This window comes from Bactrocera dorsalis, chromosome 4, assembly GCF_023373825.1.
Source record: "Bactrocera dorsalis isolate Fly_Bdor chromosome 4, ASM2337382v1, whole genome shotgun sequence".
NCBI lineage: Eukaryota > Metazoa > Arthropoda > Insecta > Diptera > Tephritidae > Bactrocera > Bactrocera dorsalis.
Window position 1 is genome coordinate 56334891 of NC_064306.1, and position 13550 is coordinate 56348440.

The window sequence follows — 13550 nt, forward strand, 5'->3', positions numbered from 1 at the left end:
CTTTAAGGTTGTGCTACGCTATTTGCTGCTGTGCTTATAAATATTTATATACTTATATATGTATGTTTATGTATTAAAGTATATATGCTTGTGTAGCTGCTTGCTGCCATTATACTGGTGGGTGGAGCGGTGTGGGTGCGCGCATAAGAAATGTAGGTGGTTGGGGCAATAAATAGGCAAATAACCGCCAACTGGGCTTCCAAATGAATACATTCATGTGTATTTACAGCTGCAAAGCATATCGACGAGCTTATAAATATTATCTACAAACAGCGATTGCAACAACAACAACAATACCAACACTCATATTACTCAAGTGTAGCGTGTACGGTGCGCGGTAGTTGGCAAAAACAACAATAAAAACGAAAATTTATTGCTAGCTGTGGCAGCCATCTACAGACGGGCACAGCATATAGTTGTCGCTTTCCAACACACATGCGTTATATTGCTGTTTGTTATGCGTTTACTCGCTACATACTTCGTCAGGCATGAACGCATATACACTCGCTACTGTACGCTACTCTTCTCGCTCTTGCTCATACTTACGGTGCTCTCCTTGGAAAAACCACACTATCTATCCTTATTCCACTCACTTACCTTGCATGCTTGTGCTGACACATTCGTATAGTACATAGTCAACCCCGCCGTCATGTATAGCTCCGCCACTAATCGTTTATTTCGCTTACAGCTCACCTTCGCCGACGCACTTACGTCCGTTCCCTTACCTTGTTGAGGCACAACACAACAACACTGTTGGCAAACTGCTGCTGCTACAGCAACAACATCGGCACACACTCATGCACACGCATACACGACGCGCGGCTTTGAAAAGAAATCGAGTTTTTCCATCGTACACACACACACCATCCACACGGACTGCAGCCACCGCGCACACACAGGCGCAAAGGTGTTGCTTGTTTGTTAGCCGCACCACAGTCAGTCCAAAAGTTACGTTCATTCAGTTCACTCGGTCTTTGTGAAGCGTTGTCGTCGTAGTCGTTGTCGTGTTGTGCGCTGCGCTTATCCACACACCGTCTTTCTCGCCTGCCTGTTGCCCGATATCAAACGCAGTGTGCTAATAACAAAATAATAATTATTTTCGATATTTTGAAACGTGTTCTGCTTCGTGCGAGTTCGCAAATATTGTGCCGTTGTGCGAACTTGGCGTGTTCTTTTCGCAAGCGAAATCAGTAAGCGTGTCGATGATTAGACGCCCAAAATTCAATTGAAAAAGCGACTGTGTCGAGAAAAGTGTGCTAAATAGCGAGGGTTTCGCAAAAACCCCGCAAAAAATTAAATAAAAATATTAATTTTAAAACAAAAACAGCAAAATTTGCAAAAAATCGCAAAAAATGTGCGAGCAGCAATGAAACAATAGCGAAGTTATAAAAACAACAACAGCGAACAGCATCCGAGCTTAAATGCAAAGTGTGGCAGCTTAAGCGACATAAAAGTGTTGATTCGTATGCAATTGTGTTCAAATCAAGCAAAAAACGCAAAAAATACATATAAACAACTAACATTGTGTGCATTTTATCGTTGGCTAGTCCAATAAAACCAATAAAAAGACAAGACAAGTTTGAAAAAAAGTTGTAAACTCAAAACTCCTTCAGTGATTTTCATACAACAACAAATAGCAACATTGGATTACATATTTGCATAGATCTCGCTGTCAAAAAACTTGTCTTAAATCCATAAAACACCGCAAAAACAACAACTTCATTGTGTGTCTTTGTGCCAAGTACTCATAGTAGTTGTGCTAATATACCAGAAAAATATATAAATTCGAAAACTTATAGTTTACTTGTGTGAAAAGTGACATTTCAGTCAAAAAATCAGTGTACCGATGCCAGCAAATTTGGAATACTCATAAGCTAAGAGCCGTCGCAACTGCAAGCTACAAACGCGTCGTTAGCCAAGTGCAAGCCAAGCCGCCTCAGCGCGAGAAATATAGTTTGGTAAGTCAAATTTGGGTGTATTTGTTATAGAGAATGAAAAGGAATTGTGATGTTGGGAAAATGCTAAAGAAATATAATGCAGATTGTATGCTAAAGAAATTGATTTTTACTTGGAATGATTTCAATGTGGAGTTTTTGGGTTAAAGTCATATTTTGTGAGGTGATGGGATCGGTTTTGGTACTAGATTGCTATTTTAGCATGCTTATGCCATTCAAAATGTTCTGTAAACAATATTACACGGACTAAATAATGATGATGATGAGACAATCGTCTTGTTATAATAAAAATATTAAATAGATAATCCTAATAAATAAACACTTGTTCCTATTTGACTCAATTTTTCTTATAATAAACAAAATTGGTACTATTTATATTGAAAATCTTCTCACTATTATAATCTTTAATATAATTCAAGCAACCGACTTTCCAAAAAAGTTTGTGATTGCAATTTTTTCTGAAGATTCTAAAGTAATCTCTGAAAACTGTTCTCAAACATAAAGCAATACTCAATACCCAAACCGATCTGGTCGTATGGAATCAGAACCTCGGACAGCTTAATGGAATCAAATTTTAAAGATCTTACTACTGTAGATTCACTGTTCACTTTTTCGATTAAGAAACGATGCCTTGGAGGCTTAAAGATAAACATAGCTGTGAGGAATAAAATTTTAAGGGTCTTGCTATTTGTAGATGCAATATTTGGATTAAGAAGACTTGTCTTCCATGCATTTTTAACTATAGAACATTATCGTCGTCCCGTCTCTCGATTGGATATACATACATACATACATGATAATGTACTTGAGATCCTATCCTGGACATATTCAACAATGTATAATATTAAAAAGATGACACCCATTAAACCTTCCTTGTCGATTCTATTGATCTCACCTTCAATTGATCTCAACATTCTTTTTCGATGCAGTTAATCTCACCTTCATTTGTGTATTTAAAACTGCTGATATGATCCTGCAGCAGCATTGTCTTTGTCTATAAATTTATTTAACATAATTTTCTTACTTGCGCTGCAGCGGCAGAAATACAATTAGCTATCCATGCTTATAGACAATGAAGGGTCCAAAATGCAATTAGGAAGTTGGCAAGTTTTGTTTCATGATGACATTCCGCTGATAAAGAATAATGGTGATGTTGTTGATTTTGCCTTATAAATAAAATAGCAAATTGTTACAAGGTAGGCTCTAAGAATATAAGGATTCAAGTTTTAATATGATTTCGGCATCCTAAGTTAATGTATTTGCTTATTATATTTTAAATTTTCTTAGGTTAGGTTGCTTCAGAAGTAAAAGTTCTAGAAGTTTCGATCAATGGTCTCGGAATTATTTATTTTATTATTATTTTTTTCTTGACTGTTTTGTATTGGATTACAACAACAATTGACTCTTTTGTATAGATGAATTTGCTTAAAGTGAGGTTCTAAGAAAATGTTTATAACGAAAAAACACAATTTCGAAGAAAGTACAAGCAATATATGATCCTATGCTGAGTTTGGGAATATAGTTTAAGCATTTGATCTTAATCATAGTCAATTGAAACCCGCCTAAAACTACTGATAATCACATGATTACACACAAAGCATGAAAGACACTCAAATTCCACTTATGCTTTTCGAATGGGGTTTAATTATTGCGTTCTAAGCTTTGTATTTATACTCTGAATAGAGTTTATTAAATTTGAGAGGAGGCTTGTAACATTCAAAAAGACGATTTCGTCATGTCCACATATAAACGCGAAATAGTCACTCTGAGTTATCGAGCTGAAATTTTGCATACATCCTTTTCTTTTCAAGCGGCTACTAATTTTTAGAAACCGTCGATGTCGGACCATTATAACATCTCGCTGCCATACAAACTGTATGACCGGATTGAAGTCCTTGTATGGAAAACTTTTTTATTTGAAGATATATCTTTATGAAATTCGGCACGAATAATTACCTAATGTGACGTGTATAATCCTCAAAGAAATTATTCAGATATGATCGCTGTAGCATATAGCTGCCATACAAACTGAGTGATCAAAATCAAGTTCTTATATGAAAAACTTTTTTATTTGTAAAGATATCTTTCCGAAATTTGGCACAGATTATTATCTAAGATAACAGCATAATCTCCGAGCAAATTGTTCAAATCCGATCACTCTTTCATACAGCTGTCCTAAATCTAAATAAAGTGCTTGTATGGAAAACTTTTTTAATTGATGAGATAATTTCATGAAATTTGGCATGAATAATTAAATCAAATAACAGTACAATTGGTGCTGAAATTGTTGAGATAGCACCATTATAACACATAGCTGCCATACAAACTGAACGATCAGAATCAAGTTCTTTTATTGAAACTTTTCTCCCTGTGACGGATATTCTAGCACGGTTATACTGCTTGATAACACACCACAGTGAACATAGTTTAAAATGCCACAGTATTAAATATTTACCCTTACTTATTTGAAAAATTTTAATTCACAAGCAAAAACCATGCTCTGAACTAATCTTATTGCCAATCACGATACTATTTTTCAAAAAAATATAATTGATTTTTTTTTTTGTTAATTTGAAAAAAATATTTACAGTTGTATCATATTAGCTCGATTTACAATATCTCTCACATATTTTCATAACGAAAATGTAGAGTTCTCCAGCAATAAACCATAGAAGCAATCAAATTTCCTACTTTTCGTATTTAAAAAAGTTTAAGCATTTAGCATAAATAAAGCACTATTAGCTGAAAAAATATGTTAGAGTATTAGTGTAGTAATCAAAATAAAAGACATACATATTTACCTGCTGCTAAGGCATACCGCTAATTTCAAAAGTCACACAACCCATGCCTTTTAAACTAACTACATAGTTCTATCAAAAATCTTGCTTAGTCTTGTACATTTGTGCATGGCAAATCTTTTTCTCACTCTTCTGCACTAGATAATATTTATTTATAATTTTATCGTTTTGGGCTATAAATCAATTTTAAAGCATTTGTCATTGTAAACCGCCAGCTATTTCGGCTTCGACTTAATTAATAGATGCTTTGGGGCGAAAATTCGCCAATATTCACGCTGTGTTACCTTCAGATACATAATAAATAAATACAAATTAAGAGGCGAAAAATATATTAAAACAAAAAGTAATATAGAAAAATAAATTAATAAATGCTTACGCATGCCCAGAAGAGCGTGTAGACTCATAAAATAAAATTTGAACGCAAAATATGCAAATATGAGCGCGCATCTGCGTTTGGGGCAGGGGCAATTAGTCATAAATATTTCCAAGATTTTCGTAAAATTTTAAAACCGCGGTGGGCTTCGACAAAATGACCAAGGTAAAGGAGAGGAAAATGGTAGTAAACAAGAAACTAACAGAAAACAAAAACAGAAATAGCAGCAAAAACCATAAAAAAATAAAAAAATTATAATAAAATATAATAAAAAAATAATTAATAAAAATACAAAAAGCATAAGGACACTTATGTTTATATTAAACATTACCAACAACAAAAACATAACATTTTATAAAAAATATGCTAATAATGATTAAAAATTAAAAAATATATTTAAAATTATTGAAAACTTAAAAAATAATTTTAAAAAATTTAATAATTACTAAAATTAACTAAAAATTAATAAAATTAAAAAAAATTAACAAAAAATTTAATTTTAATTTTTAATTCTTTTAGTATTTAAAATTATTAAAAAAAATAATATGAATTAATTTAAAACTACATTTAAAAAAAATTAAAATAAAAATGAATAGAAAATATTTTTTAAATTAATAACCAGGAAAATAAACAGAAATAGCTACAAAAATAAAAAATATAATAATAATAAAATAAAACAAAAAGATAATTAATGAAAGTGCAAGAAGGCTTAAAACATTTGTGTTTATATTAAATATTACCATCAACAAAAACCTGACATTTATGATTAAAAAAATTTCGTCAATTATGATTAAAAATTAAAAAAAAATATTTAAGAGTATTAAAAAATGTAAAAACGGTTATATATATATATTTTTAAATTAATAAAAATTTAAAAAAATGAAAATGAAAATTAGAAATTAAAAAAAAATTATAAAAATTAATAAAAAAATTTAAGTATTAACAAAATTAAAAAATAAAATAAAATATTTGAAAACAAAATTAAAAAAAAAATAATAAAAATTTGAAACAAAAATTAATAAGAATTAAAAAAAATTTAAAAGTATTAAGAAAACTAATATAAAACATTTTAAAACAAAATTTAAAAAAATAATAAAATTTAAAAACTTAAACTAAACATTAATAATAATTTAAAAAAATTAAAATTAAAAACTATAAACAAAACATCAAATCAGGAAAAGAACCAAACAACACGCCAAAAAATAGTGCATTGATTTTCCGCCAGCTCACTCCACCACTGCGGTCACTGCGTCATCGGCGTCGGTGCAGCATTAAACAAAGCTCCAATAATATTAACCAACGCTTAACATATTAAAATGCCGACACATTATTCACACGTTTTTAGTAAGTAGCAGACGCGCTCCATACCAACCACACAGCGCAGCCACCAACATCAGCAACGCTGATGTCCGTCCGTCCGTCCACCGAACGCCGCGCTTCGCTTACGTGGGACCCCTTCTGCGCGCTTAACGTGTTTATTTCCAAATATGCTTTTGTGCTTTCATATTACATTTACATATACATACATATGTATGTGTGTGTGTGTTGGTGCTGAGCGCTTGAGTGTTGGAGCGTTGAACACGCTGAATTCTTAATAGCCGCTATAAATTATTTCGTATATTTCTGCCAAAGTTACAATATTAATGTCTTGTAGTATTTTGCTTAGCAGCCGCCGTGCGAGCACCAAGCGCGGCTCAAGCACCCAACCAAGCGAGCAAGCAAGTGAGTGTACAAGTAAGCAGGCAGCGTTCAGGCAGCCGACAAACACGATCAATATATTCTTTGCTTTATTAATTATTGATCATGAAAGCATAGCAGCGCAGCTTCCTTCCCCGCGCAGCACCGCTGGCCTCCTCAAATTGCGGTCTTATTGCTTGTATTATTGCTCTAACTTCCACCTCTGCTGCTGCTTCTTCTTTCGCTGACCGCCGATTTGCATATTGTATAAATTAAATACAACAATTAACAATAACAACAACAACAACAACAACATGCATGCTACACATGTTCGACGCGGCACAGCTTCACCGCCAGCAACTTACAAGCATACATATTAATACACATGTGTACATACATACACACGGCCGTTTATAATGACTACATACAAAAACAAGCGTCGTACAAATTACTCGCAGCCGTTTGGAGATTCAGTGAGAAATGTTAATTTTCAAAAGAAGGGGTTTCCTAATATCATTTCGGTTTTCGAATGCTTTTGCTGTGTTATATGGCAGCACAATAAAACTGGTTACACACACACATTCACACACGTAAGCATAGTCTCACACTTAGTTAAAGCGTTTGGCTGCTAAATACATGCCAGTCTAATATTTTATTGTTTGCGCGGAGGCATTCTCCATTCTATCTCTAATTTACTTGTATTGATAAGAATGAATTGTGGCTGGGGAAAACCGCAAGTTGCTCCGCTTATGTTCTGCTCGGCTGCCGTTGGAAAGCTTGACTTTTCGTTATTTGTGTGTTAGGAATTTATGCGTGGCGGCGGGCAATTTTATCTAAGTTTTGAGAAAGTTGTAGATTTAGTAGTGTTAATAAGAGAAAAAAAAAGTAAAATTATTGAGAGAGTGAATTTGATGAAAATGTTGAAAAATTCTAAGTAGACACAAAGTATTGAGGTTTAAGTCTGGCAAAGTTAGGCATGTTTTTGTGATGTTTTTGTGATGACGGTTTTATTAAAACCATTAAAATAAGATAAATAGATGAGGATTGCAACGCGGCCTCAGGTCTACTGTGCCCAAAGTCAATAGTACATTGAAGTATAATATTCGAAAAATGTTGTTTTTACAAAGAAATATTAAAAAATCTGGCCATGGCAGCAATTATTCGGACGTGTCTTGGAAAGAAGTAGTAATCATAACTTCAAAAAAAAATCAAGTTCATCGTTAAATCACAGTTTCCGCTAGTAACAACGAATGGGGTTTTATCACAATTTCAATTTTACCATTTTTTGAAACACTTTGAAGGAAAAATTTCAACTTTTAGCGAAAAAATCAATAAATTTATTAATGTAAAATAATAAAAATTATAAAGAAATATGAAAATAGCTCTCCAGGATTTATATTAGCAATAAAAAAAGAATAATATGTTTCAATAATGTAAAAATAAAAACATTTAATGAAATAAAAAAATTATAAATTAATGAAATAAAAAAATTAAATGAAGAAAAAAATATATAAAAATAACAAGAAATTAAATTATAATTTTTCTAAAATTTTTGACACTATTGTAATTAATTCTATAACAGAAAAAATTAAAAAAAAATAAAATTAAAAAATTAATAAAATAAAAAAAATTAAAAAAAAGATAAAAAATTAAATAAACTTAAAAAAAAATTATGAAAATCACTATTAAAATTATTATTATTTTTTAATATTTTTACCACTATAATACTAAATTTAGCATTAGAAAAAATAAATTTCTCTACTATCATATGACTTGCTGCTTGAATATTAGTTTTAACTAGTAGATACGGAATACGAATGCGTCGCTTCTATTGTGTGAATCAAAAATACTTTACAAACAGGTCCATATGACTGTTACTAGTAACTTCATTAACTTCAAAGCATTAATACAGAAATAAGTGAATAGAAAATGTTTTTTAACCTTGTTTATTAAAACGCTTCAATATATTAAGGAGTAATACTTTTAAGGCAGTGCTTAACCCCCAAATAACTATTATCCCTATTATTCATATGGTCTCATAAAGTTTTAAGTTCTAACGAGTCCAAGACATAGCATGAGAATTGCAAATGTGTAAACTCAATTTTGTATGTAATCCAAGAATTTCTTTTAAACAAGTGTAAAAATTTGTGATTTTATGATTTTACTATGCGTTATGACAAGTTGGGAGTCCTCCATATATATTTATTTAATTATAATTAAGTCAATCTGGCTTTGCTTTTCATACTACTCGGGTTTACGAACAATTCTTTTAATATTTTTTAGTGCTTTTGGAACAACAACAACAAGAATTAAAACTTTTTTATTCGAAAATTAGGTAATTTTCTTTCAAAAATCGAAAAATAAATAGTTTTTATTCTTCATGCCTACAATCGATATTTGAAATTCTTATTCATATAGCTTTAGCCTTTCAATATTTATCGAATAAAATAATTTTGTAAGGCTGCCAGTTACAAAAAAGTCCCAAGCTTCATAATTTATACTGAAATGAAATCGAATTTTTGTCTTTCGTGTTTTGATGAACATATACATAATTGCGTGTTTAAATACATTTTATATTAATATTTTAACATTAAGTGGCGGTTTCTGAGCCAAACTGCAGAAACAACTTTTTCAGGAAGATCGCTATGGGCAATAGTGATAGTAAGAACTTGAGTTATTTGTAAAAAAGACAATAAAAACCGGAATTTGAACTGGATAAAATTTGCTAGAAAAGTGCATTTTTATAAATTTTTCCCACAATGTCGGATTTCGAAAGAAAATATTAATTTTTGTTTGAAAGTTTGATCGTAAATTGTCCATAAAAAAGTTAAATTTGCAATAGAAAATAATAATTCATTAGATAATATTACTAAAAGGCTGCAGTTAGAATATTAAGTGTATTCAATACTCTCCGAAAATCATGGTCGTCTGATTTGAAATCTGCAGTTTCGAGAAAAAGTCGTTCAGAAACTAACTGTTGTTGTTATTTTTGTAATATACTCGTTGTTGTTTTGTTGTTGTTATTGTAATGACAGAATTCTGCCAAGTTGACAGTCCTTGACCGGATAAAAAATCCGGGTCGTTTACGGTTACGTAGACCCGACTGTCGTGGGAACGGCATCATAACCTTACTCGTCGCATCTGTCTATCGCGAAAGCTTCGACGCTGCATTAGAAAGGACAGCCTTTTTTTATTGTTAATAAGAATTGAATATTGTAACCGAATGTGCAATTTAATAAAAAAAAAATCAATATAATGAGTTTTTGAAAATTTTTGACAAGCAAATTGATTACTTGGTCATCTCATTATAAGCAATTTACATGAATTTTTTAGAAATAAAAAGAGTACTACATTAAAAAGTGCATTAAAGTAGAATTAATTAAATTAATTATTATTAAAATTAATTAAATTAATTATTATTATTAAAATTAATTATTAATTAGAGCCTGAAAATTTATTATTTTGTATTCTTTATGGAATAAGAATCGCTTTATATTCTTAAAAGCCGTTATAAGTTTAGAAGAATTATTTATTATTTTTTAAAATCAAATCACTATTTTTTACTTTTCATATGCCTACATATGTACATAAATGCAAGTTTTTACTTAAATTTTACTTAAGTCTACAAAAAGTTTGTATTTTTTATATTAAGTATATATTAAAAATTCCCACTACTAAAACTTTACACTCTACTGTATACACATATAAGTAGCTATGCATGTAATTTCCTGCTACACTCACAAGCAGTAAGGTACCACTGAACTTTCTCAGCTACAAATCAATCAATCAGTGCACAAACCTATTGAACTGCAGCTCCTCAACAGCACTACACACAATCACATTTTTGAACAAGAACAACAAACAAGCAATCGCTAGGGCAAGTAGAATTCCAGCGGCAACCAGTTTATTGGCTGTCAAAACCGCTACAAGCAGCCACCCACGCAACTAGCAAAGATCACAGATTTATTGAATGGAAATTTAACAACAACAACAACACATATGCGAGAAATAATGTAAAGAAAACATTCATTCATCGCTTAGATAGGGCATATCCGGTACCACAGGCACACATTTTTTTGCTTTTTTCAGAAAAAGGCAAACAAATTTGATAAAAACGCTTGTTATTGAAAAAGCTGGCAATCTTAAGGTAATAAGAAAAAAATCGCATTATCTTGGGCTGGGCTTGAAAACGAAATTAAATTTGAATCAATGATTTCGAGCGCGCACTAAGCGCATAAACACTCACATACAGGTAAGTGGCAACAATAACAACAATGCGCGCTGCCACAAAATAATAAGTGAATTTTAAAATCATAAGTCAATCAAGTGATTGAAGGCTTGAAGTGAAGCTCGAGATTTTTTCCAACATTGTGCGGCGGTGTTGTCGTTGTGTGATTGTGTGTGTGTGTGTATGTGAGTGCTTATGGCTTGTAGTCACTTATTTGTTTATTGTTTTTTCTGGTTTTCTTTATCAGCCACATGGCTAGACTCGCGACGCGTCGCAACTTTAATTGAATTGATAATTAAAATTATGATTTTTACTTAATATTTATTGTGGCATTGTGTTTAATAGCAGCACACCTTTGCGCTTTATGCACAATTGTTGTTGTTTGCTATGATATTTTTTTAATACTTTTTTTTTGTTAATTTTTTTTATTTTTTTATTATTTTTTTTTTCTTCGCTATAATTCTGTTGGCTCATAGCTTTTCTAACACACGCTTGTTGACAGTTTTTCGAGTTCGAATTCAATTTATTTATTTTTTTTTTTAATTTTTTTTTCTCCAAATTATACAATTTCATTGCTTTTGCTCGATTTTTCGGCTGCCAAAGTCTTTCAAATAGAAATGATCATTCAAGTGTAAAGCGCAACTATCAAGATCGTGCAGCAAAAGACACAAAACACACACACGTACATTAATAAATTGCCGCAAATGTACAATATAGAGTTCTGCAGCACACCAATAACAACAAAAACAACTAATAACTGACTTCAATATGAATGGAAATGACGCAACGCTTACTTCTCGCGACTCAACTCAGTCGGTTGTTGTCTTTTAGCTGCGCTTATACACAGATATGGCAGCGCTGATATGAGTAAATGAAAAAAAATATACATATATGAGTAACCACGTAATTGCCTTGTGCTGGTGCACACCCGCCGCAATGTGGAGCCTGTGCTCCAGTCAGCGCCTGCGCGGCGTCCGCCAGTCCGCGGCAGGCAGTTTATATGCTCTCTAGCCTTCAAAGCTGATGTCTTGGCGATATATATTTCTACCTTAATTATTTTCTAGCATTCTAGTTGTTGTTATTGTTGTTTCAGTGACTATTTTTGTTTGTTTGGTAAATTGTCAAGCAGCGCTTGGCGCGCACAAAAAATTGACAAAGAACTGTTGGCGACACTGAGCTGTAATTTTTTTGTTTTCTGTATGGTTTGCTGTTAGCAAAATAAATAATAAAAAAAATTGGATAAAAATTTTAATTAAAAAAAAAAATAAAAATTTTAATTGAAAAAAAAATACTAAACAGAAAAAAATTAACATAAAAAAATATATAAGTTGAAAAAATTCCATGAAAAAAATTCATAAAAAAATTAATATAATCATGCTTATGAGTGCTATTTATAATAGCTCAAAATTAATAACGTGAAATATCAACAGGAAATCAAAAATAGAACTTATTTGTATTACTTTTTTGATTTTTTTAAATTTTTTATTTTTTTAAATTTTTTTTTATTTTTTGCTATTTCTTACAATTTTTAATTTTTGTCTATTTTCTTCGGTTTTTTTTTATTTTTCTAATTTTTTAATATTTATTTAAAGATTTTTATACGCTTTTATCTCGTCTGCGCTCTTTATGGTCGCCAGATTTATCATTTGTATCTATGTATATGAAGTAAGCGCATAGTTTTGGCATTGTTGATTGGCGTTGAAGTCACTTCCCTAGCTGGCGGTGTAAGCGAATAAATAAATGAGGAAAAAAAAAAAAAAAAATAAAAAAAATAAAAAAATATTCATAAAATTATAAGCAGTTCATAAGGCATTAGGAAACCTTTACTCTGAGTGGGCGTTTAAGAAATTTGATATAGAAGAAAATAATTGCTAGATTACAACTAGATTATTCTTGAATCAAAACAACGTACTTATAGCTACGCTGTGGTTATATAAGAACAATAAGGCAATTTCTGGACTTTTTGTAGATATAAATCCAGCAACTCATTTTTATACATTTTTTTTAGCTCAAAATCTGTCAACTCATTTATATATATGTGTATCTATTTTTAATTAAAGAAATTGCTGTGTAAGAGAACATATTTTTTTTAATCAACTTAAGCCAAATCTTTGTTATATTTGTGATTAAGTTTGCTATATGTGGAGCCAATTTGACAATCTTGTATAAATGTATATATTTTTTAATATTTATTTTCTTTCATATACATTTTTTGTTTTTTGAAGAAAAATACTATTTTTTTAGAGCTTCAAACTATTTTTTGAAGCTTATAAAGTAGTTTTAAACGTTTAATGAAAGCTAATAACTTAACCCTAAAATCTTAACCCTTTAATAAAATCCTTAAAAATGCTTTATAAGCTCCAGTAAATAGTTTGGAGCTCTAAACTATTCATTTTCAACTTCTGCTGTCAGATATAACCAATATATAACAATTTTATAACCACTTTTTTACCATTTTATAACTAAAACTCAAATTTTGTTTCATTATGCGTGGTTTCTTTCATATCGTGTTTCCTTTG

The 13550-nt window shown here is 30.9% G+C and overlaps 1 protein-coding gene across 2 annotated transcripts in view; it reads left to right on the forward strand.

Annotated features, from left to right (window-relative positions):
- The first annotated feature begins 945 nt into the window (after positions 1 to 945).
- The window catches only part of LOC105224301 (homeotic protein ocelliless), a 49377-nt gene continuing 36772 nt past the window's right edge, over positions 946 to 13550 (forward strand). Inside the window, exon 1 of one of the 2 annotated variants that reach the window (XM_011202351.4) lies at positions 946 to 1958. The gene's annotated coding sequence lies outside the window, so the exon portion shown is untranslated. The remainder of the gene's footprint in view (positions 1959 to 13550) is intronic. The other variant, XM_011202350.4, reaches the window with a different exon arrangement.